The 13520-nt window shown below is 39.9% G+C and overlaps 1 protein-coding gene across 2 annotated transcripts in view; it reads left to right on the top strand.

Annotated features, from left to right (window-relative positions):
* Nucleotides 1–3967: 3967 nt before the first annotated feature.
* The window catches only part of LOC138981677 (tetraspanin-1-like), a 41002-nt gene continuing 31449 nt past the window's right edge, over nt 3968–13520 (top strand). The window contains exon 1 of one of the 2 annotated variants that reach the window (XM_070354678.1): nt 3968–4110. The gene's annotated coding sequence lies outside the window, so the exon portion shown is untranslated. Of the gene's footprint in view, nt 4111–8155; nt 8280–13520 lie in introns of those variants that run through there. The other variant, XM_070354679.1, reaches the window with a different exon arrangement.

Here is a 13520-nt window from a genome sequence, read left to right as displayed (position 1 = left end):
TCTAGATACTTGAGAAGCAGGTCTAACATCGACTCTATATATTCTGTAAAGACTGATCAGGGTGCCTGCATGAGAAGAGATACTTCCCTTCAATGTATAACAAAGTAAGAGTTACCTCCCTTTGCTTCTAGAAATTTCCTGAACTGTCCGGTTGATTTTTTCTTCTTCATTTCTTCTCCTCATAGGAGCGATAGAGAGTCTGTAATATTACTGGCATTATGTGCTTGCTACATATGAACACTGAACTAGCCTTACACTATATAGGCAGTATTCAATAAACGTGAGGTTCATAATCTGAGAAAGGAAACGATGAATCAAGAAACTAAATCACAGGTGCACATCTGCGGATCCCAGGCAGTGTCCATGCACACTATCTTGTTCCTGCCTCTTGCCATCTCTAAAGTATGGCGACCACAGACACACACACTTACATCGTGTTTTACATATATACTAGCAGTCAGGCCCGGCTTCGCCCGGGTGTTAGCAAAGCCCTCAAAGAAAAACTCCAAATCAAACGTTTGGGGGAAATGAGAATGACACGGAATGGTGGTATGATAAGAGTTATCATAGGAGATTTTGTATACACAATAGGGAGTTAACTGCTCAAATCATTAACAAGGTGTGTAAACCACTATACCACAAAATATCCACTTCTCTTTCGGCAATCGCTTTCGTATTTCCAATTGACACGGAGACTTGATACCACAGCGTACACTTGTCGCTTGAAGAGTACCATATCATTTGAAATAGACAACGTCTGCCTTCCTCTGTAAACCAAATGACAGAGCTGTTGTCAGTTTCTCTGTGACGTCAGGCAGAGGTCTATATTTTTCACCGGGACAAAAACGACTTATATTGCTGCCCAAGTGTTGTGTACAATGTAAACAAAGCGTCTCTTGTGGAGTTCTTGAGTAGTCCAAACGCTTCCCTTCGTGAAATGCAGCAAGCAGTAAGCGTCGGAACAAACATGGAATGGCAATTGTCAAACTAAGCTAGCTGTTTGTATGAACTAGCTGTACTTTCTGAATGTCAGTGTCAAGGTTCTTGTAAGAACTTTAAAGTCAGTGAAACCCCTATTGATAAAATGAACTGCATACGTTGCAGGTATAAATACACGTAAAGGGTTTGATTGAAAAGAAATTAACTGAATGTTTTGAGGGGACAGACAGACAGACAGCGACTCGACTTTCATTTCGTGCCATACTCCAAAGCCCCTTTCAACCACTGTACTTTGTAAACTTTACTGAATGACACCTCTCTGCGTCAATGCCATTATTCTCCAATACGACCGCTTTCTCGGGTCACAGAATACACTTACATTAATCGATTGTATGAACTATTCTGAATAGAGAACATTTTTAGCGGCAAACCCTTTTTACATTTAGTCAAGTTTTGACAAAATGTTTTAACGTAGAGGGGGGAATCGAGACGAGGGTGTGGTGTATGTGTGTGTGTGTGTGTGTGTAGAGCGATTCAGAAAAAAACCTACTGGACCAATCTTCATGAAACTTGACATGAGAGATCCTGAGTGTGGTATCTCCAGACATGTTTTTCATTTTTTTGATAAATGTCTTTGATGACGTTATATCCGGCTTTTCGTGAAAGTTGAGGCGGCACTGTCACGCTCTCATTTTTCAACCAAATTGGTTGAAATTTTGGTCAAGTAATCTTCGACGAAGCCCGGACTTTGGTATGCATTTCAGGTTGAAGGCTTAAACATTAATTAATGAGTTTGCTCATTAAAGTTGTCATTAAAATCGATTTTTCGCAAACAGATTTAAAATTGATTGCATCGTATTCTTCATCACATTCTGAGTCTAAAAATATATACATATGTCATGTTTACTCTTAAAATGTGATCACAATTAACGAAAATAGATTAATTAATCTTACGATTAAAATTTAAGAAATCGATCCAAAAATGATTTAATCTTTTTCTTTATCATTTCCTGATTCCAAAAACATATAGATATGATAGGTTGTATTCAAAACAAGCTCAGAAAGTTAACAAGAATACAGAAAAGGGCGCTTTCCTGCTTAGCACAATACGCTACCGTGCTAATCTGGCGTGTCAATATCACTACGTTTTGCACGTGGGAGGAAAGCGATTTCCTTCACGCGGGGATTGACGAAGCTGCACTGTCTTGGTGAAAAAATACAGTGCGTTCAGTTTCATCCCGTGAGTTCGACAGCTTGACTAAATGTAGTAATTTCGCCTTACTCGACTTGTTCATGACTACACGGAGGGCACTGAAGAAATAAACATTGGACTTTGTATTTGTGTCAGTGAGTTCTGAGGGTAAGGTCTCTTGGTTTATTTAATAAACTTCAAAGGTTATTTGGTTATTGAATCAGTGTTTGTCACTGCTATACAGTCCATAAACTTGTTTCCAACTGAGTTCTTGCTGTTTGATAAGTACGTACAAACTTTTGACTTGGTAGCACCTACCTGTTTCTAGAGAGTAGTCTGGTACTTGTGGGAAAGCTTACCAACAAGCAGACCAGCCAGCCAGCCAGTCAGAAAGCCAATCAACCAAAAAGAACACAAGAAAACGCACGAGCACTCACGCACGTAAGAACTCACACGCACGCACGCTCGCAAACACACACACACATACACACACACACACACACACACTGTGACACACACACACACACACACACACACACACACACACACACACACACAGTCACGGTCTCTCAGTGAAGAGGGACAACTCAATATCTTGGCTTAACAACATTCTGATGTTACAAGTTTATTTCCCTTCAGCACAATTGAAAACAACGATCGTCCTTGGGTGCATAAGCAGACGAATTGTAAGCTTGGTTGAAAACCTTACTTACTGAAATGACTCATTCACTCCCCACCCACTCTCTCATTGATCACCAACCCATTTACGTCACTCATTCACCCATTCTTCGCCCACTAACTCACGTACTGACTTGACTTACTTGCATCGTCACGTGTTACATGTTTATATCACAAAAATATGCTTAATTGATATGACAATAGTTACTGTAACTAATGGACATATTTATCAATCTGCATTAATAACAGTCACATGTCTTTTGCGCGTGTAAGTCTCCAAGCGCGAGAAAACTAGTTAGTATTATTAATAACCTGGACATGAGGTAGATTGGGAGCAAAAGGGAACTAACTGTAGTGTAACTGACAAACTAAAGCATAGCATGCATTGTCTGTTACGAACCGCTCTTGCGAAAATTTCACTGATGTGTCATTCTGCATCTGCGTGTGTGTGTGTGTGTGTGTGTGTTCTCATGTGATGTTTGAATGACTGCTAAGAAACATCTCATTAAACAGAGCTTGATGCTATTAAGAATACACGTAAATTATCAGACAGTACACCATTGCACGTCACTGGTCATCCTTCTTGACACATATCATCTCCTTAACCCCCCCCCCCCCCCATCCCCCCACCGACCAGAATACGTCACCGCTCACCATTCTTAACTATTATCATCTCCTTATCCTACCCAACCACCTCCCCCTAAGAATATAGAACAAATACACACAAAAGAAAAAAAGAAACTGAAATTCTCTCATAAGACTTTCATATCATTAACATAACTTACGGATGGAGTTCTTCTTTGCAACGACATACGCCTCAGTGAGTTTAATAATAGGTTGCAAAATGAATAGCGCATCCCCGGTTTCTGTTTCCAATATGTCTAGATACTTATATTGTATGTCTTAGCTTTTCTTCAACACGCCTGTAACGGACTCATTAATTTACGGACTAAGAACCGGCTACGGACCTTTTTGTTTTCTCGTATTTGAAAATCCACCAACTTACCGAAATAAAGATATTCAGGTGTCAGGGGTGTTAATACCTTTTAGTCAGGGAGCGGAGTAAAAACAATGAGAGTAGTCACCCACGTAAGAGACAGAATGACGTAAATTGATCCACGGTATTGATTCGTAGGGTCGCTACACGGACCCATAAAACATTTAGGTCGCTGGCTGACATTGTACTTCTCGTCAATACAGGACTGGCCTGCAGCAGTCGGTAACTCGGCATTCTCGTTGTATTCAAGGAAAGGTGTGTCTGCAATATTTTCCACGTCTTCTTGGTTTTCACCTGTCCTGAGGTTAGTATTACCAGAATGTTGTATTACCTTGATTTTGTGTGGACTGATTCATGTTTAATCAGTTTACTAGCGTGGTAATCTAAAGATACACACACCTTCGCGTGCAGACGGTAATAGCATAATTTCGCTTGGACACATGACACACATATTTACTGCCTAGCTGCTTCTTGTGCAGTGCAGGAATATATTTGCTGCATTATTATTGCTGCATTTTAAGTTGACGCAACATGGCATATTTTCGCATTACGAAATTGATTCAGAACAAAATAATCCACTCTGCCTTTGAAGCAGTCAGGCTTTTAATTTTTTGTATTTTTTCAAGTGGAAAGTTGTTTAAATCCTGAGTCAAATTCTGCACTTTTACATTTTCCTGTAGTTCGTATTACCAGAATATTTTAAAGCCTTGATTATTTTGCTGACTGTCACATTTTATTCATGTTACTAACAGGGTAATCAAAAACCACCATGTCAGTCAGTGTTACTAAACACAATGCACAAGTTTTCGACTCTGCATGACCATCTTACCAGAGATCATATCTAACACATACTCAGCTAAGTCTTTTGTCAATTTGTTTCATTTGTCTCATACATATTTATCTGGGTGTTCACTATACAGACCATTTGGAACGTTGGCAGTCTATCTGCTAATGGATTATAAACCCTGAATATATCTGTGGTGTACAACGCCGGTGTAACACGAGAAAATTACTCCCACGAGATTTGTACTCCGGAGTAAACATTTCGTACGAAAAAGTTACTCCCTTTACTAAAAAAGCACTCCCTCATTTCACGAGAAAATGACTCCCCAAGACAGGTGAGTTCCGAGTAAACATTTCGTACAAAAATGTTACTCCCCTGACGAATAAATAACGAATAAATTACTTCACCCAAACACAAGCAATTTAACTTCCCATGCCAGGTGTACGAAATGTTTACTCCCTTGTCCCCTGTTAGTCTTGGTGGTGGAAGGGGTGGAAGGAGGGTAGCGCGACATTCGTGTGCGCGAGATCACTTATTGGCATTATCCCTTCGCCCGCATCCCATTTTTGCGTACGAGATTTTTACTGGAAGTAAAATAAATGGGGAGTAAAAATTTCGTGGAGGGAGTAATTTTTTCGTGCCTTGGGGAGTTCTTTTCTCGTACGAAAAGTGTACTCGGAGTAAGAATTTCGTACGAAATATTTACTCCGGAGTAAATTGTTTGTGGAGTAAAAATGTGTTACACCGGTCAAACAAGAAGGATCACATCTTTAAGTCCACAACATTGGCGAAAAACAACAACAATATGGGTAGACCTCCTCAAGGTGTTTTGTTACCAGATTGTGGCAACTACAGATTGAAGTGTACGCCAGATGTTATAGAAGTTTTTACTTTTTCTCTCTCTGATGCGTGCCTGTGTTACTAAACAGCTGATACCAATGCACATGATGTCAATGTTAAAGGTGCCTCTCTTCCCGTGCAAACGATGATAAAATCCACCCAAGATCTGTCCAGGGTGTTACATGTGATAAGAGCATTCTTCTACTTAGACACACACCAACATCTAACAGACTGCATGCTGCTTGGTTCCTTGCTGGGTTACTTTTTCTGGATGTCATAGTTGTCAATTTTATCATTACTTCAGAAAACACACAAATAATCGGCACAGAAAGAAGCCAAGTTTTAAATTTTGATATGTGTCGAAAAAATAGCAGCTCAAGTGGCATGCGAGGAACACGGAATGATTCTATAATAACGAGTAAAAACCAGCTAAATGGTGTCCCTGCGTGTCATGTCTTTACGAGACGACCGATGAACCAGTGGCAGTGACAACATGAGAAAAACCCCAGACAAAAAGGACTAAACGATTTGCGTCAGTGGGAATTCATTAAAGAAAAAACAACATCAACGAACGGAATAATGAATGAATTGCCATAAACGAGGCTGTGAGCTATTCAGCTGATAAATTCATGACAGGATCAAACTTTTACAGAATATAACCAGACTGGTATCTTCCCCAATAAACCATGCAGCCAGACACTCACAATCACTGTTTGATAGTTGCCATGGTGAACAGCCCACATTAGAGACAAAATGGCCGGGCGTGCTTTGACTTGGAGTGTACATGTACCTGGACATTTTACGAGTACCGTTTAGCAGATTGACTTGTGCGTGTGTTTGTGTGTTGGTGTGTGTTATTTAGCTGTGTGTTATGTTAGCTTGAACGCCCTATGGGACTAAAGCCGGATAGAACCTTGAAACCTTGACATACTTGTTGATGTCCATTACGAAATCATTTATTTGGCATATGTTAAAGTTTAAAGATGCCCGTGTAAAAGCCTGAGGCGGTCTGTGGCGGTGAACATAATCGCGTACTACTGTCCGGTGTAACACGAAAAAATTACTCCCACGAGATTTTTACTCCAAAAAATTTCGTACGAAAATTTTACTCCCTTTACGAAAAAAGAACTCCCCCATAACACGAGAAAATTACTCCCCAAGACAGGTGTACGTGTTCCGAGTAAACATTTCGTACGAAAATGTTACTCTCCGGACGAATTAATGACGAATAAATTACTCCACCCTAACACGAGCAATTTACTTCCCACGCCAGGTGTACGCAACTTTTACTCCCTTGTCCCCTGTTAGTCCTGGTGGTGGAAGGGGTGGAGGGAGGGTAGCGTGACATTCGTTTGTGCGAGATCACATATTGGCATCATCCCTTCGCCCGCATACCATTTTCGCATACGAGATTTTGAATGGAAGTTACAAAATTGGGGAGTACAAATTTCGCGGAGGGAGTAATTTTTTCGTGTCTTGGGGAGTTATTTTCTCGTACGACAGGTGTACTCGGAGTAAATAATTCGTACGAAATTTTTACTCCGGAGTCAATTTTTTGTGGAGTAAAAATGTCGTGTTACACCGGCAAGAAAAGTGTGTGCATCCACCGAGACGTCTACAGCAATCTTGCTGGGTAGGCTACAAGATTGTGGTGTTGTGTATGAAAAAAATATGTTTTGGTGTGTGTTCGAGTTTCAAGCGTATCTTTAGTTTGAACACAATTCTTATTCAAAGTCGATAACATAAAACAATAATGAACAAAGAAGTTAGGGCATGAATTCAATGATACACGTGAGCTTATCCAAACAAATGCAACATTACACGAATGTATGCATGATGACATGGAGGAAAAATGCAAAAGGATAAACAGGGAGAGAGGAATCTAGAGAAGAAGAAAAAAAAGTTAACAAACAAACAAAACATGAAAGTAACAAAACACATGCAAAAACAACAACAACAAAAACGCGTATCTTTCGTAATTGCTACTAAGAAAGGACTCGATAAGCGAAAATTGCTTTGGAGAAGCGTCAGTTTTGAAAGGTCAGTTCTTTCAGTTTGGGCCTAGTCTGAACTGTTTATGCTGCATTAGTTTAAATCTGAATCATTGCAACAACGTGTGTCCGTTACAAAGCGAAAGAACTTCTTCAGGTCCGTGCTATTGACCGAAACACCCGTCCGACAGCTGTTATACCCTCTCCCTTCCCCTCTTGCTTTTGCATGTCGATTATTTCGAGTTTGAAGACGCTCTGATTGTAAAGTACAAGGTAACGGACAAAGTCAAAGCATTGGACAATGACATTGAGATTGACAAAGAAAACTCTTGTCTTGTCCCGAAAGCAAAATTCGAGCATGGTATGTATCACAACATGAAACAACAATCAACTTTAAATGAAATAACCTGAAACATCATAATTAAGAGCAATACGTTGCAAAATTCTTGACAACCCATAAATGCATTCGCAACCAACTAACCATGCCAAAAAAAGCAATCAGCCACAACAACCAGAAATTGGAAGCCCAGAACAAAAAAACCCACTATCAATCGTTTCCCCAGAGCGAAAAAGAAAGATACACATAATCAAACGGGATTAACGTTGTGGAAAACCCCCCGGAGCTTTGCGACATGGCCGTTTAATTTCCTCTTTACTGAACGCTGGAGCGCCCAATTTCGATAAGATAGGATAGCTAATCGAACACTGGCATTTATTCTGGGACAGACTGCACTTGTCTTTTTCTGTGCCCGTTTAAACCGAACGAAGGCGTTCGACTGGAACGTTTGCATTTGCTGTGAGAACGTTGCTGTCGCTTGATTAGAGAGATTCAGGAATTGATGTCGTCATCCAAGTAAGGTCGGTATACATTTTTGAGGTTTGATTTAATCGTAGACAAAAATGAAGAGCACGATTTCCAGTATTGATTCAGCAAAGTCACATACTTGTCCAAAAAGGTACAGAAATTTGACATGTACAACCACTTCAAAAATGAAGAGAATTTAGATGCCAGAGAATGACAGAAAGTGACACTCAAAGATGAATACAAGGGATTTGACGTCTGTCAAAAGACACTAAAAGGTTAGTTGATCGGAACATTCACTATTTTTGTTTCGTATGTTTACTCCATTGTTATTTGCTGATCTATAAATTGTGAAGTTGAAAAACAAGATAAATAGGTGGTCGTTTTACCACAGGAGAAAGGATCTAAAATAGAACCACTGCATGGTATTGCACGAAAAACTAACTCAGTTGGACGACATTATGCAAAGCAGTGCACTAGACTTTTAATGTTTGGCCAGGAACTCAGGGAATACAGTTATCTTTGTTCTCATGGAATCACTTTGAACGGGGAAATATTGACTAGACAAAGAAGATCATACATGCTCGATACAAAAATCAATCATGTGTGACCGAGTGCCCATAGCATAAGAATCACCTTTGGAGGTAAAGCCAGTCAAACTGGGTTGATAATTGTAGAGCTAACGCACTAGCCCTACAATACTGCACAGTTTCGCAAAAGGAATGAAGGAGATGGTAGCGACCAGACCCCACCACAAACAGAATTCTACAATTCACAGGTGTCTAGCCGGCGACGTAGAAGAAACGTCGAGCTACTATGATAGCCCGCGCTCTTCGCAGAAGCTGCTGTAAAGGGAGACTACTGCGTCACCCTGTCACACATGCACAACTTCTACCAGTCCTTTCTAAATGTAGTTTGCTAAATGGAAATGAAATGGAAATGGAAATGAAATGAAATGAAAATGAAATGAAATGGAAATGGAAATGAAATGAAATGTTTGTATCTGACAAGATTGTAGATTGCCAGGGAAGGGACGTTCCCAAGCATGATTGTAAAGACTGTGTCAACATATCTCTTAAATAAAAAGACATTTGCAGGGTGTATTTTACAGAGTGTGTCATTAATACCAACAGTCTGAGACATAAGACTTTATTGCAATCATGTGCACTGCACTTGGAATAGTTCCTGACTTGAGTACAATCAATGCATTCACAAACAACATACAATGTGCTCACACACACACACACACACACACACACACACACACACACACACACACATACACATACACACACGTACGCACGTACGCACGCACGCACATACACACACACGCACGCACGCACGCACGCACGCACACACACACACACACACGCACACACACACGCACATACACACACACGCACACACACACACACACACACACACACACACACACACACATATACTTTGATATACATCAAAAGACTGTTGAAGTGGAAAAAGAAGGGATGATACCATGTAGATTGCTTACGTTCAACGCAGTTGATCTTATTTCGCGTATTGTTCTGAGTCTTCTGAAGTTTTAAAAATGTAAGAATGGTGGAAATTTTTCCCCCTGGCTTACGTTTATTGTTCTTAATGTTTTGAAGTATAAAAGAAGTTCCTAAATGAAAAGATTATACCGCGGCGTTTGTGTAAAGACTGCATTATTGAAACTAAATCTGTTAATTCAGTTCAAACTCGGGCATTAAAAGAACGAGCTATAGAAATAATCAGGCGGGTGATCGTTTGATGTTTGGGGGCCCGGTAGCTCAGTTGGTAGAGCACTGGACTTGTGATCGGAAGGTCGCAGGTTCGAATTCGGGCCGGGACGGACACGGGTCAACTTTATGTGCAGACCCAGAGACCGAAGCCATGTCCCACCCCCGTGTCATCACAATGGCACGTAAAAGACCTTGGTCATTCTGCCATAAGTGCAGGTGGCTGAATACACCTAAACACGCAGACACCTGGGTAGCGCGACTCCGTTGCTGCTAGCTTTCCACTGGGAGGAAGCGACCCGAATTTCCCAGCGATGGGACAATAAAGTAATGAAAATGAAAATGAAAAAACAAGTCGCGTAAGGCGAAAATACAACATTTAGTCAAGTAGCTGTCGAACTCACAGAATGAAACTGAACGCAATGCAATTTTTCAGCAAGACCGTATGTACTCGTAGCATCGTCAGTCCACCGCTCATGCTCATGGCAAAGGCAGTGAAATTGACAAGAAGAGCGGTTTAGTAGTTGCGCTGAGAAGGATAGCACGCTTTTCTGTACCTCTCTTCGTTTTAACTTTCTGAGCGTGTTTTTAATCCAAACATATCATATCTATATGTTTTTGGAATCAGGAACCGACAAGGAATAAGATGAAAGTGTTTTTAAATTGATTTCGAAAATTTAATTTTGATAATCATTTTTATATTTTTAATTTTCAGAGCTTGTTTTTAATCCAAATATAACATATTTATATGTTTTTGGAATCAGAAAATGATGGAAAATAAGATAAACGTAAATTTGGATCGTTTTATATATATATATTTTTTTTTTACAATTTTCAGATTTTTAATGACCAAAGTCATTAATTAATTTTTAAGCCACCACGCTGAAATGCAATACCGAAGTCCGGGCTTCGTCGAAGACTACTTGACCAAAATTTCAACCAATTTGGTTGAAAAATGAGAGCGTGACAGTGCCGCCTCAACTTTCACGAAAAGCCGGATATGACGTCATCAAAGACATTTATCAAAAAAAGGAAAAAAAAACGTCCGGGGATATCAATCCCAGGAACTCTCATGTAAAATTTCATAAAGATCGGTCCAGTAGTTTGGTCTGAATCGCTCTACACGCACGCACGCACACACACACATACACACACACACACATACACCACGACCCTCGTTTCGATTCCCCCTCTATGTTAAAACATTTAGTCAAAACTTGACTAAATGTAATGACTGTCAAAAGACCGTTTCAAGTTTAATGGAGAAAAAGAATAGATGTCCTGGACCCTGTAGTGATCTTAAATTTCTCCTGGACCGAACTTTCTCATTCGGTCACTGGGCATGTGCAAACTTGGAAACGAAATCTCAGATCGTGTTCATGTTACGCCTCTCTTTCCACCTTCGACCATCTTGCATGCCATCAAGGCGATACGGGATGCCCTCTGTTGAGCAATGTTTGGGTGTAAGTTAACTGGAAACGCGAATTATGTCTTCTTTTGCGTGTTACAGCGGATAAAGTGAGATATCTATAATGGAGGCGGAACAGACAATGCAAAATTGTGCGCTTGCGCAATGACCAGATGAGACAGCTAGCACAGGAGAAACATTAGACCACTACAACCTCCGTTTTCGTCCTTTGTTGTCGAACCATTTTCGCCCATTGTTCAGGAGATTCTAAAGTGTGAAAGACATTTCTGAAAATATAAAGATGTGTTTAAAAATACGGTACGATTGACTACAACCACTGTCTATTGATTCAGGTCAAACTCTGGCAGTAAAATAACAAAGTGGTGAGAGTCAGTGGTGACTTTGGTATTTATATCGAAATACTGTTGAAGGATTTATCAATCGAAAGAAAATGGATAGTTGACTGTTTTCGTTCAACACACTTGACCCATTTTCGCTTATCGTTCTTCTTTCGAGTGTTAATGAAAAGACGTTTCACGAATGCATTTGAAAGGCAGTATTATAAACACGAACAGTCAATAGATTCAGGTCAACTCTTGGAGAGGGTAAGGGGTACACTTATACACTTGCCATATCAAAAGATTGTTAAAGGCTGCCATACTCGTAGCGTTCATTAATTAATTCATATTGTTTACATGTGCCAATAATGTTATAAAACTGTACCTAAGGGGATATAATAACGATTGGCTGTAGCTTTCGAACACAGAAAAAATTATTTCAGTATTGCAAAGTGGTGTTGATAGTGTCGAATGTAAACAGAACAGTCTCAAACGCCATCTTTGGTTTACGAAACGTCACGAAGTGACGTCAACGGTCTAAAAATAGCCCAAGTCCTGGAGAACTTGCTAAACAATGCAATAAAGAATTAATTATTTCTCGTAATTGGTAAGGACTTCAAACCTAAAACTTTGCAGGAAGCTTAATTTATACATCCCCGCAACGATGGGAAAAGCCCTGGAAGTAATTAAACTAACTAAATAGGACTATGTCAGCCTTTAAAGGCTTGATCGATCGAACAAGTAGGTGTGATCATAGATCACAGACTTCCTCTTTATCTATGGTGTGGTGGAATATATTTTCGTTCTGCGAGGTTGACCCATTTTCGCTTTATATAAAAGATATTTCCTAAACGAAAAGGCGATTCTCCAGCGTGTTTTGACAGTTTGCATTACTGACACCAACAGCCTGTGAAACCAGGTAAAACAATGGCACACAAGGTCGATTTGGAGAGAGTCAGTAGTCCTCTTGTGTTCACAAAGAAAAAAAGTTGTTGGCTTAATCGATTGTAAGAGTTTGTGTGATGGACTGCCGTTTTAGTTTTACGTGACTGACCTTATTTTGCTGATTGGTTTTCGTCTTTTGAAGTGTGAAAGATATTTCTAAATGAATAGGTAGCTTCACCAGCGTGTTTTCAAAGACTGTACAACTGACGCAAACGGTTTATCGGTAAAGGTAAAACTCTGAAAGTGAGAGAGAGAGAGAGAGAGAGAGAGAGAGAGAGAGAGAGAGAGAGAGAGAGAGAGAGAGAGAGAGAGAGAGAGAGAGAGAGAGAGAGAGAGAGAGAGAGAGAGAGAGAGAGAGATGACTTTAATGCCCACAGAAAGATTGTTGAAGGCTCAATCGATCGAACGTGTAAACGTGAGGAACTCAATTCGTTTAACATGGCTGGCCTATTTTGGTATTGTCTTTTGAAGTGGAAAAACGTCTTTTAGTGAAAGGGCAATGCAGGACATTTTTCGTTTACTCTTAATTTCTATTGTTTGCAGATAATTATTGGTTTGCTCTTTTGTACATCATGTATGATTTTACGTAGCTTCTGTTTCTGCTCCTGTTGTTGTTGGTGCTGCTGTTTATTTTTTTAATTTTTTATGGCACATTCAAATTCGTGAATTAAATACTTTTTTGTACAGTCGTTATGCCAGCTTCGTTCAATTGGTTGTTAAATGATAGTCTTACAACACCCTTTATTGACCCCAACTAATAAGTTCAAATACGTGTCATTTTTGCTTGAACTTGATATGCCAGACAAGGTGCTTGCTTTGGCTATTTGGCACATATTTTGGTTTTAGGATATCTTTCATATGGCGTAG

This window comes from Littorina saxatilis, linkage group LG12 (genome assembly GCF_037325665.1).
Source record: "Littorina saxatilis isolate snail1 linkage group LG12, US_GU_Lsax_2.0, whole genome shotgun sequence".
Taxonomy (NCBI): domain Eukaryota; kingdom Metazoa; phylum Mollusca; class Gastropoda; order Littorinimorpha; family Littorinidae; genus Littorina; species Littorina saxatilis.
Note: the sequence above shows the minus strand (reverse complement) of the source record. Positions and strands in the feature narration are given on the sequence as shown.